This window comes from Moschus berezovskii, chromosome 1, assembly GCF_049115385.1.
Source record: "Moschus berezovskii isolate FMDL1 chromosome 1, NW_MosBer_1.0, whole genome shotgun sequence".
Classification (NCBI taxonomy): Eukaryota; Metazoa; Chordata; class Mammalia; order Artiodactyla; family Moschidae; genus Moschus; species Moschus berezovskii.
The window spans coordinates 149,867,189-149,890,909 of record NC_142460.1 but is presented as its reverse complement, the minus strand read 5'-3'; the positions used below and the strand labels follow the sequence as shown (position 1 = coordinate 149,890,909).

Below are 23,721 nucleotides of genomic sequence, written 5' to 3'. Positions count from 1 at the left end.
TCCACACAGTCAAAGGCTTTGGCATAGTCAATGAAGCAGAAATAGATGTTTTTCTGGAACTCTCTTGCTTTCTCCATGATCCAGCGGATGTTGGCAATTTGATCTCTGGTGCCTCTGCCTTTTCTAAAACCTGCTTGAACATCTGGGAGTTCACGGTTCACGTATTGCTGAAGCCTGACTTGGAGAATTTTGAGCATGACTTTACTAGTGTGTGAGATGAGTGCAATTGTGCAGTAGTTTGAGCATTCTTTGGCATTGCCTTTCTTTGGGATTGGAATGAAGACTGACCTCTTCCAGTCCTGTGGCCACTGCTGAGTTTTCCAAATTTGCTGGCATATTGAGTGCAGCACTTTCACAGCATCCTCTTTCAAGATTTGAAATAGCTCAACTGGAATTCCATCACCTCCACTAGCTTTGTTCGTCATGATGCTTTCTAAGGCCCACTTGATTTCACATTCCAAGATGTCTGGCTCTAGGTCAGTGATCACACCATTGTGATTATCTGGGTCGTGAAGATCTTTTTTGTACAGTTCTTCTGTGTATTCTTGCTACCTCTTCTTAATATCTTCTGCTTCTGTTAGGTCCATCCCATTTCTGTCCTTTATTGAGCCCATCTTTGCATGAAATGTTCCCTTGGAATCTCTAATTTTCTTGAAGAGATCTCTTGTCTTTCCTATTCTGTTGTTTTCCTCTATTTCTTTGCATTGATCACTGAGGAAGGCTTTCTTATCTCTCCTTGCTGTTCTTTGGAACTCTGCATTCAGACGCTTATATCTTTCCTTTTCTCCTTTGCTTTTCACTTCTCTTCTTTTCACAGCTATTTGTAAGGCCTCCTCAGACAGCCATTTTGCTTTTTTGCATTTCTTTTCCATGGGGATGGTCTTGGTCCCTGTCTCCTGTACAGTGTCACCAACCTCCGTCCAGAGTTCATCAGACACTCTATCTATCAGATCTAGCCCCTTAAATCTATTTCTCACTTCCACTGTATAATCATAAGGGATTTGATTTAGGTCATATCTGAATGGTCTAGTGGTTTTCCGTACTTTCTTCAATTTAAGTCTGAATTTGGCAATAAGGAGTTCATGATCTGAGCCACAGTCAGCTCCTGGTCTTGTTTTTGCTAACTGTATACAGCTTCTCCATCTTTGGCTGCAAAGAATATAATCAATCTGATTTCGGTGTTGACCATCTGGTGATGTCCATGTGTGATTCCAGAGAAGCTCACAGGAATGTTATTCCTTTGTTTATTATATACACAGTTGATGTGATATGGCTTCAACATTATGACTCAGACAAGACAGGGTCACTCTGCTTCCAGATTGAGGCTACAGCCTTTGGAATTCCTCGTCATATTCCCTGTCATTCCTGTGATTGTTATCCTGGATGCTCTTGGATTGAGGAGGCTGATAATTCAGACTCTTCTCTTTGTTCTCAGAACTGATTGAGAAACTGATAGAGGCCTCTTATATAGAGTTATCCCTGGTGGAGCTGGATCAGGATGACAGTCTGGGCCTGGGGCCAAATACCTTTCCTTCCAGAATTTTAACTTCTACCCATTCCATTCCAGGCACACCTACTGAAAAGGCCTCTGGGTTGCTTATCATGTGGAGGCAGAGTAGAGTCAGAGTCCTGAGGACAAACTCTGGCTAGAGGGAAGGGACAAGCCACATGAGGACAGTGCTGTGGAGCACTTTAGCCCCGTTCACTGTAGCAGTGGTTGTCAAAGTGTTCCTTAGGTGACCAGCCTCAGCATTACTTAAAAGTTGTTACAAATGCAGTTTTGTGGTCTTCAGCCTAGACAAACTGGGTCAGAGACTCCAGGGAGTAGGGCCCAAGAGTCTGTGTTTTACCTAGCCCTCCTTATGATTCTGTTGCAATTAAAGTTTGAGAATCATTGCAGTGGAGCAAGAAGGTTCAGGGGACCCAAGACACTTATCTTCTCATGAGTAAAAGAAATCATTTTTCCTTCTTCAGAGAAGCGTGATAAAGAAGTACAGAGAAAGAGGCCACAAGTCCTGCTTTAACAATTGGCCCTCATGGAAACAAAGACGCCATGTATGCGTTTCCCCAACAGTTAATCCTGCCCTCTGTGGAGGACTGGGGCTTTCCTGGTGGCTCAGTGGTCAAGAATCTGCCTGCCAACCAAGAGACACGAGTTCGATCCCTGAATCAGAAAGATCCCTTGGAGAAAGAAATGGTAACCCACTTCAGTATTCTGGCCTGAGAAATTCCATGAACAGAGGAGTCTGGGGACTCAAAAGAGTCAGACACAACTGAGTGCCTGAGCACACTCTGTGGAGGACTGTAGTCTGAGAAGGACCAGCAGATGAGAACAGGAGGATTTTCTTCAGGTGTCCCTTTACTTTTTGTGGAGATCTGAAAGCTTTTAAAAATATTTGTTTGTGTGCATGCATGTGTGCTCAGAAGTGTCTGACTCTTTGCAACCCCATGGACTGTAGCCCACCAGGCTTCTCTGTCCATGAGATTTCCCAGGCAAGAATACTGGAGTGGGCTGCCATTCTCTTCTCCAGGAGATCCTTTCCACCCAGGGATCAAACTCGCGTCTCTGGCATTGGCAGGCGGATTCGTTACCACCGAGCCACCTGGGAATCCATTTACTTGTTTATTTACTTGGCCGTGCTGGGACTTAGTTGTGCCACATGGAATCTTTAGTTGTGTGAAACTCTTAGCTGTGGCATGTGGGATCTCGTTCCCTGACCAGGGCCCCTGCATTAGAAGTGAGGAGTCTTAGCCACTGGACTGCCTGGGAAGTCCTCAGATGCCCTTTTATTATCTGTTAATGCTCCCTACCTTTTCTATAAAGGAAAAAAGAGTGGAAAGGAAATAATGAAGGAATATACACAAGCAGAGAGGAAAAGACACTAAAAGATATGAAAGGAAAGTAATAAATAGGTATTCTGTTGCTTCCAGCATCATTCTTTACAGTTAGATCATAATTTATTTTGTATTTTGTTAATTTAGTTTTTAGTTTGATTTATTTTTCTAGTTGTGACCCCCAACTCCAGGCCAATTGACTGTGGTAGAATCATTGGTCATCTGCACAGACTCAACGGTGCTGAGCTGTTTGCGTCCTATTTGTGTCTATTCATTTTCATGTTATTGAAACATGTGTATCGTTCAGTGACATGATTATTTATGTCCTTCACATTCACCTGGCAGTTGAAATTCTGTAACTTGTTTTATAACCTTGAGCAGGAAATTCATTTTCACTCTCCATAGTCTTCAAATCAGCCACTAAATGTTCAGTGACGACCAGAACTGCTCTTAACCATCCGTAGAGTCAGCATTTCATATTCTAAGGTTGAAAACAGAGATATGTGTGCATGTGTGCTTAGTCACTAAATCGTGTCTGTTTGCAACCCCATGGACTGTGGCCTGCCAGGCTCCCTTGTTCTTGGGATTTTCCAGGCAAGAATACTGGAATGGGTTGCCATTTCTTTCTCCAGAGGATCTTCCTGATCCAGGGATTGAATCCACATCTCCTGAATTAGCAGGCAGATTTTGTACCCACTGTGCCACCTGGGAAGCCTGAAAAAAAGAGATACATTTTCCAAATGCTTGTGCTTGGGGAAGATGTCTTTTGGCTTCATCCCACCCTTCTAGAGATTTGGTATGAAATTATGTCTCCTCGGGTATATACAACCTCAACGAGATAGATGTATCATGGTTCCCTTTATTTTCCCCACAACGCAACCTCTTGTAAGCATAGCCAGTCTAAAGCGGAAGCTTGTTTCCATTAAATATTTAATCTTTCTAGATACTGTTCCAGGAATGAAAATTGCTAAAAAATTCGAACTACTTCTGCTTATAAATATTTTGCTTTGGTTTCATCTGGAAATGGAATTATGGTGGTGTTAAAATCACACAAACTGAATAGTTGTTTGTTCCCAAGAACTGTGTTGTCACAACCCTGTGGGTAGGTGGATCATTCCCTTTGTACAAATGAGACAACTGAGACACAGAGAACTTAAGTGACTTTCCCCAAACACTCAAAACACTCCCTCCCTAAGAAGTTAAAGCAGAACCAAATCCAGATTTGTTTATATCAAAGTTATACCCTTGGCTTTCTTGTCTACTAGATGGGCCAGCTCCTGGGCTAAATATCAGTATGAATTGCATTTTGGGCTTTGGTCAGAATAGCAGACATCTCCAGTGGTTGTTGGCAGAAGTGGATAATGTTTCAGCAACATTGGTCATTTGTTAGATGACAAAATTCAGAAATTCTTCATTTTGATTCTATCCAGATTACTGGGCCCTACTCTAAAACTTCGGAATAAGTATCTCTGGAGATGAGATCTAGGAAACCACGTTTACTATAAGCTCCACTGGTTGTTCCTGTGACTGCTGATGAGAACCACCATGTTGAATTGCTAGGTAGCACTTAATGTTTACTGCAGGGATCTCCAAGCTCCAGTAGGATCCAGACAGGCATTTCTGTTCACCATTATTGGCAGAATATTGAATATTTGAGTTTTTGTCATGTTTTTCTCTTTAATTGGCTAACATGAATATTTGACTTCCAATATGTGGGTGTGTATATCCTACTGGAGGGAAAATTTTAGGAGAATTGTAAAGCTGATGTTGGCCCCTATTCCCAAATATACTCTTCCTTTCCCTCTGCTTCCCCCAAATGCTAACTGTTCTCTCTTGTGGACAATCCAAGGCCTAGGTGATAAGAACAAAACTGTCTAAGCTTGTTTTAGTTTTCTGTTGCTCTCGTAACAGAATATCACACATTCAGTAGTTTAAACAACACAAATTTATTATCTTATAGTTCTTTAGGTCAGAAGTCCAATATGAGTCTCATTGGGCTAAAATCAAAGAGTCATCAGGAGACACTGTGTTCCTCTATGAAGGCCTTAGAGGAAGATCCTTTCCATGGCTCATTTGGAGTATTGACAGAATTCAGTTTCCTGAGGTGGTGAGCCTGAGAGCCCCATTTTTCTACAGGATGTAAATTGAAGGCCATTCCCAGCGTCTAGAAGCCACCTGCATTCCTCGGCTGTGATCTGTTTCCTCCATTTTCAAAGCTGGCAGCTGCCCTTCTCGCTCACTGAAGTTGTTCCACCTCTTCCTATTTCTTCTCTCAGCCCAGCAGGGGAAAGTTCTCTGCTCTTAATGGTTCAGGTGATTAGATTGTCCCTATCTACAATCCAAGATACTCAACCCTTTCCCAAATCCCATGCATACCCTTAGTCATCTCTGCTGAGTTACATGTTGCCATGTAGGATAACAAGTTCACAGGTTCTGGAGATAAGGGCCTGGGCCTCTTTGCGTGTGTGCTCAGTCTCTTCAGTTGTGTCCGACACTTTGCAACCCTGTGGACTGTAGCCCGCCAGGCTCCTTTGTCCATGGGATTCTCCAGACAAGAATACTGGAGTGGGTTGCCATGCCCACCTCCAAGGGATCTCCCCAACCCAGACTCGAACCCAAGTCTCTTATGTCTCTTACACTGACAGCTGGGTTCTTTACCACTAACGCTGGGCCTCTTTGGGGGAGTATTATTCTGCCTGTCACAGACATATTGTCTGCCTTTATTTGACAAATAAGACAGTAGGAGTTGTCATTGACACTGGGGCTTCAGGCATTAATGTTGATGCATAGGAGAAAATGTGACTGAACTGGATCATTTTCTCAATTGAAATAATCTCACAGTCAGATTCTAAAGCAAGGCATTTAGGAAAGGATGTTTCAGGACTTTTGTCCAATCAAGCAGAGCTGTAGCATCACTTATCTCTGTGTGTTACAAAGGAGGTAATGCTCAGAGTGCCTGCTTTTCTGGTCATTTAGAGTCAGAAAAAAATGGTGATGATGTGAAATAGGCACAGACATTCAGCCAGGATATTGGCTTTCATTTGGGCTCTGATGCCACTCACTGTCAGGCTTCTGCAGTTTTGATTGTACCCTTCTGATTTCCTAGTCTGCCCTTCTAGCTTTTTGCCCATTTATCTGTAACAGTACATATTTATGGCAAATTTTGATACCTCCTCATTCTAAGAAACACTTTCCAAGGTGCTGAAAAGTATATCTACTCATTTTTCCCAGTTGCTGAATTCAAATGATAAAAAGAATCCGTGTTATCTCCCAGTCTTTCAAAGGATCTTTTTGAGTTCTTCTCTGGATATCTTCCTCCATAAGTTCCTGGTCAACACTGAAGAAGCCTGTCATATCTTGGACATAGTCAGTACCCAAAACTACTTATGGATTTGAAGAAGTAAAGCTTAAACAATTGCAGTTGTATTGTCTGTACACCCCAATTCTGCAAGATACGTGTTACTTATTGCTTCCTTACAATGTTGTTAACAAAGAGAACATTGCTAAGAATGTCAAGAGTAGGTGAGGAAAACTGGGATTGTTAGAGATGAAGTTTCCAATTCTCCTTAATATATTAAATCATATTCAGTCAGTACTTAGCAGTATATTGGGGGTAAAGGAATAGACTAAAAAGGGGGTCTGTTTTTGAATATTCAATGATGTATAGTATGTGTGCAGAAAAATATACATATGGTCAATGTGTAAAGATGAATTTTTACAAAATGATACTCTCATGAAATCAACATCTATATTAAGAAACCAGAATCATTACCAGCACCCCAGAAACCCTCCTGCTTCCTTTTAGTGGTTACTACTGTCAAGGGTAATCACTACCCTGATGCTTTAGAAGTTTGAGAAATGGACTGTTTTTAAAATAGAGAAAAATTCTTATAATTATGGTGAAAATACTTCTTTTGAACAAATTCCCAAGCAAAGGTATGTCGGGTTGTTGTTGTTTAGTTGCCAAGTTGTGTCCGACTCTTTTCAACCCCGTATACTGTAGCCTGCCAGGCTCCTCTGTCCATGGAATTCTCCAGGCAAGAATACTGGAGTGGGTTACCATTCCCTTCTCTGGAGGATCTTCCCAACCCAGGGATCAAACTCGGTCTCCTGCATTGGCAGGCAGGTTCTTTATCCCTGAGCCACCTGAAGCCCTATGTGGGTTTCAGTTCAGTTCAGTCCCTCAGTCATGTCTGACTCTTTGCGACCCCATGAATCACAGCACGCCAGGCCTCCCTGTCCATCACCAACTCCCAGAGTTCACTCAAACTCATGTCCATCGAGTCGGTGATGCCATCCAGCCATCTCATTCTCTGTCATCCCCTTCTTCTCCTGCCCCCAATCCCTCCCAGCATCAGAGTCTTTTCCAGTGAGTCAACTCTTCGCATGAGGTGGCCAAAATATTGGAGTTTCAGCTTTAGCATCAGTCCTTCCAATGTACACCCAGGACTGAGCTCCTTTAGAACGGACTGGTTGGATCTCCTTGCAGTCCAAGGGACTCTCAAGAGTCTCTCTCCTGCCCTGAATGTGCATTTAAGCACAGAACAGTAAATTCTTTTCTAAATATTATTGCTTTATTTGATAGTTTGAGTTAAAAAACAACTTTGAGTCAGATTATTTCTCAATATTTATTGAATATTTTAAGGGTTCAAACAACCCCTTTGCCTCGAATACTCACAAGTTGTTAAAACTGTACCAGGCACTTGACCCTGATTGATGACTTGGCACCACATCCATTTCTACATATTTTTTAATTGAGATCAAATTAGTATATTTTATATTTTCTCTGGAACTTTGGTTGAGGTTCATAGTAGTATACTCGAAAAAAACAAACAAACAAACAAACTTGTCAGCAAAGGTGGCAGTCCCCATACCACATATTTTAACTGTCTACCACAACACTTTCTTAGCTGAGTGTAAAGTGAAATTGCTTGTAGCAAAATGAAATGGATAAAATGTTAGAAAAGTTGGATTCAGGGCTGTAGTTCTCTTATTCCCTATTCATTCTCTGTGTTCAAGGATGTCAAAACATTATTTCTAAATGTAAAACATTGGGAACAACCTTGCCTAATCAACATGAGTGCTTAAATAAATCATGGTATAGTCATAATGTGGACCGTTATGAAGCTGTAAAGGCATGTTTCAAAAAACTGCTTAACTATATGGAAAACTTCTTAATAGAATTAACTATGTACTGAAAAATAGCAACTTTGTTAAAAAAAAAAAAAAGGTGCATCCTTGCACATGTGTGTAGACGAAAGACTGGGAATTCATAACCCGTTGGCTCTAGTTGTTTCTAAATAGTGTGCTTGAGTGCAACTTAAATTTTTTTATTTTACAAGTATTTTCATTTTATAGAATTCTTTTCAAAAATCAGAAAATACGCAGAATCCTTTTTTTTTTTTTAAAGGATGTGTTGGGCAGATAATGACTTCTCCTGAGAAGGAAAGTCTTTGAGGAAAATAAGACATGGCAAATAAATGGCCTAGTCAAGAGGTGGGCAGAATTCCACACCACAGCCACAGGGTCACAAACATCTATTCATTCATCATCCTTGAAATAATGGAACTTTCAGTGCAAGAAACTTTAATGGTCACGTCATCCAGTTTTCTGTGTAAGAAACCCCCAAACAAGATCATCTGCCCAAAATGTGCTTTGAGCCTAAGTTGGAGCAGACCCAGTGAAGAGACCCCCAGTCTTTCAGAGACAGCCCAGGTTGGTTGTGGAGCACTTGGCTAGGATGTTTCCGTATGTTGATGTGGAATTTGTTTCTTGGTATTTCTGCTTGATGGATCTAGTTCTACCATCTTGTGGCCCATACAGAGCAAGAGAAAGCCTTTCTTCATTACAGGTGCCTTTCAAATATTTAAATATATGTATGTGTATTTTTAGCAATCTTTGAAGTGTAAGTTAGGTATAATAGGCTGTACCCATTTAAAGTGGACTTTTTTCTTTTTGGATGTGCTGGATCTTCATTGCTGCAAGCAGGCTTTCCCTAGTTGCAGTGAGTGGGGGTCTACTCTCTAGCAGTTGTGTGGACTTCTCATTGCTGTGGCTTCTCTTGTTGTGGCTCACAGGCTCTAGAGTACACTGGTTTCAGTAGTTGTAGCATAGGGGCTCATCTGCCCTGTTCTGTGGCATGTGGAATCTTCCTGGACCAGGGATTAAACCCATGTCCCCCACACTAGGGTCCCAGGTGGCACAATGGTAAAGAATCCACTGCTAATGCAGGAGACACAAGAGGTGCAGGTTCGATCCCTGGGTTGGGAAGATTCCCTGGAGAAGGAAATGGCAACCCACTCCAGTATTCTTGCCTGGAGAATTCCATGGACGGAGGAGCCTGATGGGTTACAGTCCATGGGATCGCAGAGAGTTGGACATAACTGAGCATGCAAGCACCTACCACCCACCTCTGCCGCCAACCCCCTCACTAGCATGAGGATCCCCAATCACTGGACCCCCAGGGAACTCCTTGGTATGTTGTGACAGAGTATATACTCTTAAAATCATCAGCACGGTTACGATGCAGGACATTTTCATCACTCTTAAAGTTTCCTCCTGTCCCTTTGCAGTCCATCCCTCCTTCATCCCCTGTTCCAGGCAACCATTGATCTACCTTCTATTACGTTTGCATTTTCTAAAATTTCATATAAATGGAATCATACAGTAGGTACTTTCTTTTTTAAAAAACTGGCTTGTAACATAACTTTTTCTTTCACTTTATGAAGCAGTTTTGCTCCATTCTTTACTTTTATGGAGCCATCATAAAAGGTGTTTCAGACTTTATCTTCAGAGAACTAACCATATAGTGAAAATGTATTATAGACTTTATGAGTAAACCTTTGCTCACTTAAAAAGTAGAGTTGAATTATAATCCTTGAGGGCACTTTCCAGGTTTAACACAGTTTCATTCTATGTAATGTTTCTATTTACTGTTCAAAACTAATGCTGTACATTTGATTGAAATTAGCCCAGTGACTATTTTTTTAAAAAAATCTCAGTAGGGTGTAGGGTTTTGTTGTTTCAATTTTTAAAGTTTAACACAGTTCCCTTATCATTTTATGAATCTCAATGTATACATAATTACTTAATGATTTTTCACATGGGGAAGGAAGGCTACAGTGGCAAAGGAATATTTATAAAATTCATGTAAGACTTCATAGGGCAGGCAGTCCCATGTCATAGGAACTTCTTCCTTCTTCTCCCTGTTTAGTAGAATCTAAAACCTGAGTATCCTGACATATATATGTGCTTAAATATTTATATGGTGAATATCATGGTATATTTTACACTGTACAGTCATAATCAAACAGATAAGATGATGACATTCACATTTTTGCCTTTTTTTTTTATAGTTCCAAACCACACCCAGTGCAAATTGGCCTTACTACTTGAGACCAATTTTTTTTTGAGATTGAAATCTATAGTAGTAGGCACAACACTTAAGTATGCAGTTAGTTGCTTGTTTTCTTTGGTCAGATACTGACTTTGACATAAGATTATTTGAAAATAGTTTAAAGTGACTGAATTTTGAATCTTCTGAATTGTTCTCTTGGATGTCCAAATCTCAGGTGATCACACCAACAGAAACAGGTATGCAAAAATTTCTCTTATGTTAATAGGAAAATACAGCCTCAGATTCGCTTTTTAAAAATGTGATTGTTAAATTGAGATAAACCTCCTCATGTTTGTTGTTGTTGTTGGTTTTAGTGCATTTTTGCTTTGGGAGTCTAGGTAACTCTGCATAATCAATGCAGAGTGACCATGATGTGAGGGTCACATAATTTTTAATTCTCTTAATCTTTCTGTCTTAAAAATTATTTCTTTCTTAAGCAATACTTGTTGGGTAAGAAAGGACTGTTTTGGATTATTCAGGGTTTGATAAAAAATTAAATTCATAATTTTTGTTTTGGCATTAATTTTCCCTTTAGAAAGATATATGCAATTTTAGGAAAATGCTAAAATGACTGAATATTCTCTTTTTGTGTCATCTAGAATGTTTATGTATTATTGCTTTGAAGCCTGATTCTTTCATCCTGATGAAACAGCACTTGTAGTCTATAGTTTAGTCATGTAGAAGCAAAACTCCTCTTTTTTTCTTAAAGAATTCCTACAGATATATAAAACAAATATCAATAGAGGATACTGTAGGTGCTAGGGCTATGACACAATTATATACATCCTACCTGGAGTCTGAGGAAGACATCGTATTTAAAATAAATTCTTGATCATTATTTTTGCTCACCTATATTTTGAAGTCTTAGAGATAGCGAGCGCTTCTGCTTCAAAGCTTATTTTCACTGTTTCACTGAATTTGAGAAGAGACTGTAGGCTTTCAAAAAGGGCTTCCTATAAACTGTCCAAAGTTTAAAAAGGCCTTTCATAGTGAGCCTTTTTAATGGTTTCTGAAATTGGCTGAAGAATCTACGTATCTTTACCCCACATAGTCTTGGTGTCTGTAGCTGCCTTAGGTTAGCTCTTTTTCTCAGTAAAGCAGAAAATGTACAGTTCCCAGCCCTGTAACACTGAGACGCTCTTGAATGATACATGTTGAGGAAACCTAGATACTGGTATCACTGGCAATTTGCATCAGTCTTATTGTCAGAGAATGAAAGACTCTTGAGTTTTCTTGATAGAGACCAGCTTTTAAAAAGTTAAGTGTGTTTCCTTTGTGTAGTGACCTGAGGTCTCACACTGAAGTAGAAAGTTAAGACTTCTCCATTCAGCTCTGTGAAGCAACTGTTTATTCGTAGTCATCTTAGAATAGGGTGACTCTGGCTCTTATTAGAGAGACAAACACATCATGACCAATTAACTCTGGAGACTGAGTGCCATGGACAAATTCCACATAATTCTTAAAAAAAAAAAAAAAAAAAGAGGCACCAACTCTTGAAGGCTTTCTCAGGAGCCAGAATTGAATTCTCTTTCCTGTATTATGCCCAGAGTTCAACAAAAGCTGTGCCCTCCTGCCAGTCCTTTCATAATGAACAAGCCAAGTGTTCAATTGTGTTCTTGTGGAGGAGGGGGATAACATTCCTTTATGATCCCCAGTTTAGATCAGCTTACCACCCAAAGCATGACATTTGATTACCCTTATTATGTTACCTTGCACAGCTACAAATGTTGCTAGTGGTGTAGCCTTATCTAGCCATTTAAAAGTCCCTGTTCATGCTGCTTTACTGGTCAATGCTATAAAAGCCCCTATTGCTAAGGACCCTAGTAATAAGTAATACGAGCTGGTGAAGAGGGAGCAGTACTTCGGTTAGGCATGCCCTGCAGGCACATGCATCTTGAACTCCTGAATATATTCCACTAAGTGCCTGATGCCTGTTTTTTCTTCTAAATGCTGATTTTAATCTCTAATATTCAGTGTGCCTGGGCCTGAATTGCTTTGAGAATGATAAAAGTTTGCTGGCCTTTTTTGATGACATTCTTCTTTAGCATTGAGGTTTCTATAGTTCCTTTTTTTTTCTTTCCTTCCAAAAGTTTCTGACTCAGTTCTCAGTCTTGCAGGATAGAAGACATGCTGTCATTAACCAGTAGGAGCAAATAGGGAGAATTATCATTTTACCTATTCCAGCAGAGGTGGAAAGTTGAGTGCTTTTTCCTTGGAGTAGTGGCCTTTAGGCTTTTTTTCTATTTCTTTTTACTTTACATTTTTATTTTATATGTACTATAATTGACTTACAATGTTGGGTTAGTTTCAGGTGAACATAGGCTTTTTTCATTGCTCTACTCCCATTAGTTAAAAAAAAACTTTGTTTTGTGTACACAACACTTTCAACTTACTAATGTATTCAAGTGCTATTTAATGTATATGTGATATACACTAGTGCCCACGTAAAAATAAATTTGAAAGAATAAGGTGATTTTTTAAAAAAGTGTATTGTTAATTAGAAGGATTTTATAATACCCTTAGCAGATATGATGCAAGAGGCAATATGGTTTATTTTATTTTTTAATTGGAGGAAAATTGCCTTACAATGTTGTATTGGTTTCTGCAGTACAACAGAGTGAATCAGTCATAACACTATATATATATATATGTGTGTGTGTGTGTGTGTGTGTGTGTGTATATATTTATTTATTTATTTATGTGTGTATCTCCCCTCCCTCGGGAGCCTCCCTCCCCTCCTCCCACCCTTCATGGAACATGGGCCTGGGCCCCAGGCACAATGAAAATAGTACCATCTTTGACACCAGCGATGACCTAGGCTGTATAGGTTTACCTTACCTGTTTACCTCTTTTATTCTCATGAGAATAAAATAATATGAGGAAACATAATGTTGGGTTGGCCAAAAACTTTTTTCCATAAGATGTTGCAGAAAAATCTGGGTGAACTTTTTGGTCAGCCCAATACTATTATAGTGTGTGTGTGTATGTATATATAATTGTGATAATAATATTTTCAGTTTTGCTTAACTCACTGTGTTAATGTGAGAGTTGAAGGGCATATGTGAAAGTGCTTTATGAGTTAGAAAGCGTGTAAGACTTAATTCTCTTGCGTATGGGACATGTTGGTGGTTTTCTTTAATCTTTGCTTTTAGGCCACTATGAAGAATCAGTTTCATACTTATTTTTTCTTTCACAAAGTTGAGGTCATTATTATTAGCTAAGAATAAAATCTTTAGTAAATTTGCCTGGCATGCTTATACTAACTGAATAAACAGAGTTACAGGAAAAACCCGTCACATTAAAACATACAAACAAAAAAACATGGAATCAGCCTATTAAAGTTATTTTAAGATACTAGAATTAAGTAAAATTTTCCAAGATTGTGGAAGTTGGGTAGGGTCAGATTAACTCTGTAAGCAGAATGATTAAATTACCCTGGGACAGGTCCAGCATACCTTCCTGGGCCCAGCCTTATATGGAACAGTGGAAACATGGACCTTGACACTTGTTTGAATTATGACTCTAGTGCTCACCAGCTGAGTGGTATTGGGCAAGTTTCTTAACCTTAGAGAGCTTGAGTTTCTTTATCAGTAAAAATAGATGTAACCACTACTTTGGGAGGTTGTTTTAAGGATTAGAGATAATTTATATCAAGTGCCTGGCAGTAGATTCTCTTAGTGTGTGCATAGTATCAACTGTAAAAAAAAAAAAAAATTACCCTGTTCCATGTTTGTGCATTCCTGTGTCCACGCAGATCTGCTGTTATAACCCCCCATTCATCATTTAGCCTTTCATTCCAGATGTTTTTTATTTAAACTTAGAGGATGAGATGGTTGGAGGGCATCACCGACTCAATGGATATGGGTTTGGGTAGACTCTGGCAGTTGGTGATGGACAGGGAGGCCTGGCGTGCTGCAGTTCATGGGGTCACAAAGAGTCAGACACAACTGAGCGACTGAACTGAACTGAAGAACAAAATCTTGACACTCTTACGCATTTCCTCTTATTTCCAAATTTAAATGTTAGCTTAGGGAAGTGGCTATATAATTTACTCTGAAACAAGCTTTCTACTATATTTTCTTAAGACTAAATAAAGAGGATGATTAAGTAAGATGCTCTGTGGAAAGCAGGACCACTGTAAACATATGGTTGTATGATGTTCCCTAATATTATTCTGTTCAAATTTTCTTTAATATTTTTAATTATAAAATAAAACATGCAGAAGAATAGAATAATACAATATACGCTTATTTTCTCTACCCCGATTTAAGAAATGTCAGCAATTTGTATGTATCAGCTCTTTATTTTAGCTAAGAAATAAAACACTAATGATATGATTGAAGGCCCTCTCCCATTTAATCCCTTTCCTCATCTGAAATTGGCATGTGTTAGTTATTCTTTCTGTCCATCTTACTATTTTTACAAGAACACTTTTCATTAATAATATAAAGTACTTGAAACTTTTTACAAATATCTGCTATACAGCTTTCTCATTTAACATATGTATCCATGATTTTTTTCATATTAATACAGATAACTACTTCATTTTAACTTGTTGTGGAGTATTTCACTAAATGAAGATTCTAAAATTATCTAGTCTTCTGATGATAGACATTCAGGTTTTTTCCAGTTTTTTGATACTATAAATAATGGTGTGCTTTTACCTATATTTTGACTTATTTATACAAGATTTCCTTTGGACTGAATTACTAGAAGTAGAATTGTGGGTCACAGAATATGCATATCTTCACCTCTTTTAGATATACTACTTTGGAGAGCAATATGGCAGCGAGAGTGACCGATCTTTTATACTCTCTCCAGCTTGTGGTGTGTCCGTCAGTTTTATTTTTGGCAGCCTGATGGGTTGAGGATGTTAGGTCATTGTTTTCATTTGCCTTTTCTGTTTTATGTAGCTATTAAAAGAATGTTTAAAATCTATGCCATCACTCCATTAAATAATCATACATGTACCTAGGTATGTATATATAAATGAGTATTTGTAAATTTAAATAGTCCAAAAGGGTATTGGATAGAATATTTAGAAGCATCTTACCTCAGTATTAATAGTGGGGAATTATTAGCCCTTAGAGCATGATTTCTCAGCCTCAGCACCATGGAACTTTTGGACTGGATAACTCTTTGTTACAAGGGGATCTTCTGTGCATGGTATGGTATCTAGCAGCATCTCTGGTCTCAACACACTGCTGCTGCTGCTAAGTCACTTCAGTTGTGTCCGACTCTTTGCGACCCCATAGACGGCAGCCCACCAGGCTCCCCCATCCCGGGGATTCTCCAGGGAAGAACACTGGAGTGGGTTGCCATTTCCTTCTCCAATGCAGGAAAGTGAAAAGTGAAAGTGAAGTCACTTAGTCGTGTCTGACTCTTAGCAACCCCATGGACTGCAGCCTACCAGGCTCCTCCGCCCATGGGATTTTCCAGGCAAGAGTATTAGAGTGGGGTGCTATTGTCTTCTCAGCTCAACACACTAGATACCTATAACACCTCTTCACTCATGAAAGTCGGAAATGTCTCTAGACATTGCCAGATGTCCTCTGGGGAGCATAATCATCTTCTGCTGAGGAACCACAGCCCAAGACTAAACTCTGCTTTGTCCTGCCTAACAGAGCTTAAACATAAGACCCCCAAAGGATCAAACCCTTCCCCAGGATTTTTCTGCATTTGAGAACAAAGATCAAGAGTGGTTATAGGGCTTTTTTTTTGCAGAAATAGAAAAAAAAGTTAAATGAGATCTCAGTGGGTACTAAGTAGCCAAAACAATCTTGAAAAAGAAGGACAAGGTTCTAGGACTCACATCTCCCAATTTCAAAACTTACTGCAAAACAGTAATAATAAAAATGGTACTGTACTGGAATAATATAGACCAATGGGCCAGAATAGAGAGCCCAGGAATTCACCCTTGTGTATCTGGCCAAATGATTTTTGATAAGCATCCCAAGACTACACAATGGGGAGAAGACAGTCTCTTTAATAACTGGTGTTAGGAAAACTGGATATGTAGATGCAGAAAAAATGAAGTTGGACTCTCCTAATACAATATACAGAAATTAAAGTGCATCAAAGACCTAAAAGTAATACCTAAAATTGCAAAACTCCTGGAAAAATACATAGAGGAAAAGCTTCAGGACATTACTTTTGGTGATGATTTGTTGAATATGACAACAAAAGCATAAGTAGACAGGTGGGACTACATCAAACTTTAAAACTTCTGTCTATCAAAGGAAACAGTCATCAGAATAGGCAACTATGGAATGGAAGAAAATATTTGCAAATAATATAGCTGACACAAGTTTAATATCAGTTCCCTATAAAACATTTAGGGAACTTCTGCAAGGTACAGGCATACCTTGGAAATATTGTAGGTTTGGTTCCAGACCACCATGAGAAAGCAGATATTGCAATAAAGTAAGTCATATGAGTTTTTTCATTTCTCAGTGCACGTAAAAGTTATGTTTATACTACATTATAGTTTATTAAGTGTGCATAGCATTATGCCCCAATGTATATAATTAATTTAAAAAATACTCTATTGCTAAAAATTGCTAATCATCTGACAGTGAAGGGTTGCCACAAACCTTCAATGTGTAAAAAAAAAATACAGTATCTGTGACGTGCAATAAAGCAAAGCACGATAAAATGAAGTATGCCTATAACCCTGTTAAAAATGAGCAAAGGACTTGCATTAGAAATTCTCCAAAGAATATACCCATGTGGCCAATAAGCATATAAAAAGATATTCAATATTATTATTCATAAGAGAAATGTAAATTAAACCTACAAAATCACCTCACACTCATTAGAATGGTTATTATTAAAGGAACAAGTGTTGTCATGGGTGTGGTGAAATTGAAACCTTTGTGCATTGCTGGTGGGAATGTAAAATGATGGAGTTATTATGGGAAATAGAATGCTTCCTCAAAAAATAAAAAATAGAATTATCATATGATCCAGTTACCCCACCTCTGGGTGTATATTGAAAAGAATTTAAAGCAATACCTCAAAGAGATATATTTGCACACCTATGTTCATCGCAGGGCTTTCCTGATAGCTCAGTTTGTAAAGAATCCACCTGCAATGCAGTAGACCCCAGTTGGATTCCTGGGTCAGGAAGATCCGCTGAAGAAGGATTAGGCTACCCACTCCAGTATTCTTGGGCTTCCCTTGTGGCTCAGCTGGTAAAGAATCGACCCGCAATGCGGGAGACCTGGGTTCGATCCCTAGGTTGGGAAGATCCCCTGGAGAAGGGAAAGACTACCCACTCCAGTATTCTGGCCTGGAGAATTCCATGGACTGTATAGTCTGTGGGGTCTCAAAGAGTCAGACATGACTTTCACTTGAGTGACTTTCACTTTCATGTTCATTGCAACATTATGTACACTAGCCAAAAGATGGAAGCAATCCAAATGTCCATCAAGAGGTGAATGGATAAAGACTATGTGACATATAAACAATGGAATAATATGCACCTTAGAAAAATAAGGAAGTCCTGTCACATGGTGCAACATGGGTGAACCTCAAGGACATTATGCTAAGTGAAATAACAAAAGGACAAGTACTATATGACTCCATTCATATGAAGTATTTAAATTAATCAAAACTATAGAAACAGGAGATAGAAAGATAGTTGCCAAGGGCTTGGGCGAGGGGAGTGCTAGTATTTTATGGGTATAGAGTTTCACTTTTTCAAGATGAAAAATTTTAGAGATCAGTTGTACGACAATTTGAATGTACTTAGCTTACTAAACTGTAAACTTAAAAGTGGTTAAAATGGAAGTTTCAATGTTCAGTGTTTTTAATCACAGTAAAAAGTTAATTATAGGAATGCAAGACTATCAGTTACTCAACAAAGTAAATTTTACAGTGTCTCATCCAATCAAAATTTACCAGGCATGCAAAGAAGCAGGAAAATAATGACCCATAATGAGAGAAGAAATCTATCAGACAAAACTGACCTGGAAACTGAGACAGGTATTATGATTAAAAGACAATGACAATAAAAGGATTGTTAGATTCCATATAGAGACATGGAAAATATTTTAAAAGACCCATATTGAACTTCTAGAGAGAAAATTATAACATCTGAGATGAACAATACAGTAGATTAGTTTAAGGGCAGATTAGACCTTGTAGAAGAAACAAATAGTGGCTTTGAAGCCAGGGCATTAGAAACTATCCATAATAAAATAGAGAAAAGAATTACCAAAAAAATTTAAAATATCAATGATCTGTGGAAGAAGTTCCAGTCACCTAATGTACATGTATTTAGAGTCCCTGAAATATGAGGGAGAACAGGAAAAATATTTGAAGAAATCATGGTTAAAAAATTTCCAGATTTGATGAAAAGTGTAAGCCTACAGATCGAAGAGGCTCAATTAACCCCAGCAAAAGATGTGTAAGGAAGATTACATCAAAGCACATTACAATTAAACTGTTCAAAAGCAGTGATAATGATCTTAAAAGATACCAAAGAACAAAGGCATAAGATAAAGATGATACAAATTTCTTGTGGAAAACAAAGTACACAAGACAGTGGAGGACCATCATTAAAGTACTGGAAGAAAAACCTTTGACCTATAATTTTTTTTTTTTGGTCACACTATACAGTATGTGGGATCCTAGTTCTCCAGCAAGGGATTGAACCCACATCCCCTGCATTGAAAGCATAGAGTCTTAACCACTGGACAGCCAGGGAAGTCCCTAACCTAAAATTCTATACTTAACAAAAATATATTTCAAAAACAAAGATGAATTAGACTTTTCAAACATGTAAAAATTGAAAAAAATTCATCACCAGCAGACCTGCACTACAAGAAGTATTACAGGAAGTCTATCAGGCAGAAAGAAAATGATACCACATGGCAATACAGAAATACAGATCTATACAAAGGACTGAAGAGCACCAGCAATGGAAGTATATAAGTAAATGTAAGACCTGCTTTCCACCGTTTATTGTGATCCACACAGTCAAAGGCTTTGGCGTAATCAATGAAACAGAAATAGATGTTTTTCTGGAACTCTCTTGCTTTCTCCATGATCCAGCGGATGTTGGCAATTTGATCTCTGGTGCCTCTGCCTTTGCTAAAACCCGCTTGAACATCTGAAAGTTCACAGTTCACAATTTGCTGAAGCCTGGCTTGGAGAATTTTGAGCATGACTTTATTAGCGAGTGAGATGAGTGAAATTGTGCAGTAGTTTGAGCATTCTTTGGCATTGCCTTTCTTTGGGATTGGAATGAAAACTGACCTTTTCCAGTCCTGTGGCCACTGCTGAGTTTTCCAAATTTGCTGGCATATTGAGTGCAGCACTTTCACAGCATCATCTTTCAGGATTTGAAATAGCTCAACTCGAATTCCATCACCTCCACTAGCTTTGTTCGTAGTGATGCTTTCTAAGGCCCACTTGACTTCACATTCCAAGATGTCTGGCTCTAGGTCAGTGATCACACCATCGTGATTATCTGGGTCGTGAAGATCTTTTTTGTACAGTTCTTCTGTGTATTCTTGCCACCTCTTCTTAATATCTTCTGCTTCTGTCAGGCCCATACCATTTCTGTCCTTTATCAAGACCTTCTTTGCATGAAATGTTCCCTTGGTATCTCTAATTTTCTTGAAGAGATCTCTAGTCTTTCCTATTCTGTTGTTTTCCTCTATTTCTTTGCATTGATCACTGAGGAAGGCTTTCTTATCTCTCCTTGCTATTCTTTGGAACTCTGCATTCAGATGCTTATATCTTTCCTTTTCTCCTTTGCTTTTCACTTCTTTTCTTTTCACAGCTATTTGTAAGGCCTCCTCAGACAGCCATTTTGCTTTTTTGCATTTCTTTTCCATGGGGATGGTCTTGGTCCCTGTCTCCTGTACAATGTCACCAACCTCCGTCCATAGTTTATCAGGCACTCTATCAGATCTAGTCCCTTACTTCCACTGTACAATCATAAGGGATTTGATTTAGGTCATATCTGAATGGTCTAGTGGTTTTCCCTACTTTCTTCAATTTAAGTCTGAACTTGGCAATAAGGAGTTCATGATCTGAGCCACAGTCAGCTCCTGGTCTTGTTTTTGCTAACTGTATAGAGCTTCTCCATCTTTGGCTGCAAGGAATATAATCAATCTGATTTCGGTGTTGACCATCTGGTGATGTCCATGTGTAGAGTCTTCTCTTGTGTTGTTGAAAGAGGGTATTTGCTATGACCAGTGCGTTCTCTTGGCAAAACTCTATTAGCCTTTGCCCTGCTTCAATAAACTGGAAAATTCTGAAAGAGATGGGAATACCAGACCACCTGACCTGCCTCTTGAGAAACCTGTATACAGGTCAGGAAGCAACAGTTAGAACTGGACATGGGACAACAGACTGGTTCCAAATAGGAAAAGGAGTACGTCAAGGTTGTATATTGTCACCCTGCTTATTTAACTTATATGCAGAGTACATCATGAGGAACGCTAGGCTGGAAGAAGCACAAGCTGGAATCAAGATTGCCAGGAGAAATATCAATAACCTCAGATATGCAGATGACACCACCCTTATGGCAGAAAGTGAAGAGGAACTCAAAAGCCTCTTGATGAAAGTGAAAGAGGAGAGTAAAAAGTTGGCTTGAAGCTCAACATTCAGAAAACTAAGATCATGGCATCTGGTCCCATCACTTCATGGGAAATAAATGGGGAAACAGTGTCAGACTTTATTTTTTTGGGCTCCAAAATCACTGCGGATGCTGATTGCAGCCATGAAATTAAAAGACGCTTACTCCTTGGAAGGAAAGTTATGACCAACCTAGATAGCATGTTAAAAAGCAGAGACATTACTTTGCCAACCAAGGTCCGTCTAGTCAAGGCTATGGTTTTTCCAGTGGTTACATATGGATGTGAGAGTTGGACTGTGAAGAAAGCTGATCGCCGAAGAATTGATGCTTTTGAACTGTGGTGTTGGAGAAGACTCTTGAGAGTCCCTTGGACTGCAAGGAGATCCAACCAGTCCATTCTAAAGGAGATCAATCCTGGGTGTTCATTGGAAGGACTGATGCTAAAGTTGAAACTCCAATACTTTGGCCACCTCATGCGACGAGTTGACCCACTGGAAAAGACTCTGATGCTGGGAGGGATTGGTGGCGGGAGGAGAAGGGGATGACAGAGGATGAGATGGCTGGATGGCATCACCGACTCGATGGACATGAGTTTGGGTGAACTCCGGGAGTTGGTGATGGACAGGGAGGCCTGGCGTGCTGTGATTCATGGGGTTGCAAACAGTTGGACACGACTGAGCAACTGAACTGAAGACCTGCTTAAAAAAACTGCCTGGATGTGGTGGTTAGTATGTATACACTACATTCTAGCCATACCATCTTTGTCTTTGAGGCTCATTTTGGAATGTACTGGTATACTACCTTGTATTATATTTGATGTTAAGAACCTCTGTCAGTCAGTTCAGTTCAGTCGCTCAGTCGTGTCCGACTCTCCGCGACCCCGTGAATCACAGCACGCCAGGCCTCCCTGTACATCACCAACTCCCGGAGTACACTCAAACTCATGTCCACAGAGTCGGTGATGCCATCCAGCCATCTCATTCTCCATCGTCCCCTTCTCCTCCCGCCCCCAACCTTTCCCAGCATCAGAGTCTTTTCCAGTGAGTCAACTCGTCGCATGAGGTGGCCAAAGTATTGCAGTTTCAGCTAGAACCTCTGTAGTAGAATTTTAATTCTCAAGCCTCAAAATTTTGTTGTTAAGAAATGTTTTTATTTTTCTACACAGTCTCTGTCATCAGTACTGTATAGAGGAAGACTCTTTTAGTTGTACAGGGTAAAATTCAGTCATTTAAAACTGAACTCAGTTGTCTTCCCTGGATGGTATTTAGTTTTCAGAAATTTCATGGATATGAGTGTAAGGAGTTTAGTTCAGGGCTGTGTTTCTCTGTCACTGGCTTCTGCTGAGACTTCAGTTCCTGCTTAGTCCCTGGGTGTGGCTGTCCCTCTCTGCTGCCATCTGAATCTCCACTTCATCTGTAGTCCATGTTGTCCCTTCTTTAAGACCTTGAATCCCTTTCAAGTCCACCTGGTAGTAGTGAAATGATGGAGGGTATGGGAAGAGGGAATGTAAACGGTAAGTTACTATTGATCAACTTCTTTCTGTTGTACCTGAGATCACATATTGCCTTTCCCCAATTCTCATTTCTCCCTGAAACACTCTCTGGATTGTTGGGATACACAAAAACCTCTCCCTCTTAATTCTTTGTGTCCAGACCACAACCATACCATCTACCTAGTGACATCTCTCGGAACATCTTAAAAGTGATCTTAAAACATCGTTTATAATGTTTCTAACATTTTTTCCTGATGAAAGCTATTGATTACATGTGTAACACTAACATTGTGATTTAACTTTCTATTTGTGTTTTTTACATCCCCCTTGACTTGTGTGTAAGCTTCTGGAATGCCCAGATCAGAGATTTGATGTCTTGATGTTTTTTTCTTAGTGCTTCAGTTCAGTTCAGTTCAGTCGCTCAGTCATGTCCGACTCTTTGCAACCCCATGAATCACAGCACGCCAGGCCTCCCTGTGCTTTACCACTCTTTAGCATTGGGCAAAGTGCATAGTTGGTCTTCAGTAATTATTGGCTGAATGAACAAATGAATGAATGTGAACTTTTTGAGTACAGAGAATTCATCTAATATTTCTTATGTTAACCTCTTATGATGGTTAACATAGTATTGAATACTGAGAAATCCCAAATTATTTACTTGGTTTGAATGAACTGAGAGTCATTTTAACTTAATTAAAAAAAATTTTTTTTAAATTATTTATTTGGCTGCTCCAGGTGTTATTTGCAGCATGTAGGATTTAGTTCACTGGCCAGGGATTGAACTCAGGTCCTCTGCATTGGGAGCGTGGAGTCTTAGCAACTGGACCACCAGAGAGATCCCTAAAAAAATTTTTGGCTGCACCATGTTGCATGTGGGATCTTAGTTCCCCGACCAGGGATTGAACCTGGGCCCCCTGTGTTGGAAACACAGTGTCTTAACCACTGAACCACCAGGGAAGTCCTTGAGAGTCATTTTATGTTAACTCTTTCTACATATATTTACAGTGCCTGAAGAAGTCTAGAGAAGCCAGGTCTTCTACAGACTGCTCATTGAAAATAATTTAAAGTATTGGTTAAAATCAGCTGGGTGAGTTTTATAGATAGAATAGAGAAGGAAGGTAAAATGAATGTGATTGCATACAAGGTGTAATCATTTCATCAATAGGAAATGAAACTAGGCCAGAAAAATAAAAAACCTAGCCAGTACTATTTGTGATGTAATTGCTATCACAAATAGTACTGGCTAGGTTTGGGATGGCAATTACTCAAGAGGATGTAGGACTTCCCTGGTGGCTCAGATAGTAAATTGTCTTCCTACAATGTGGGAGACCTGGGTTCAATCCCTGGGTCGGGAAGATCTCCTGGAGAAGGAAATGGCAACCCACTGCAGTACTCTTGCCTGGAAAA

General features: G+C 39.4%; 1 protein-coding gene and 1 non-coding gene across 2 annotated transcripts in view; one reads left to right on the top strand and one right to left on the bottom strand.

Annotated features, from left to right (window-relative positions):
- Positions 1-23,721, top strand: part of PLS1 (plastin 1) — a 137,309-nt gene that overhangs the window by 26,443 nt on the left and 87,145 nt on the right. The window lies entirely within an intron of this gene.
- TRNAG-UCC (transfer RNA glycine (anticodon UCC)) lies at positions 23,199-23,271 on the bottom strand. Its single transcript has one exon. It is a non-coding gene; the product is annotated as a tRNA-Gly (tRNA).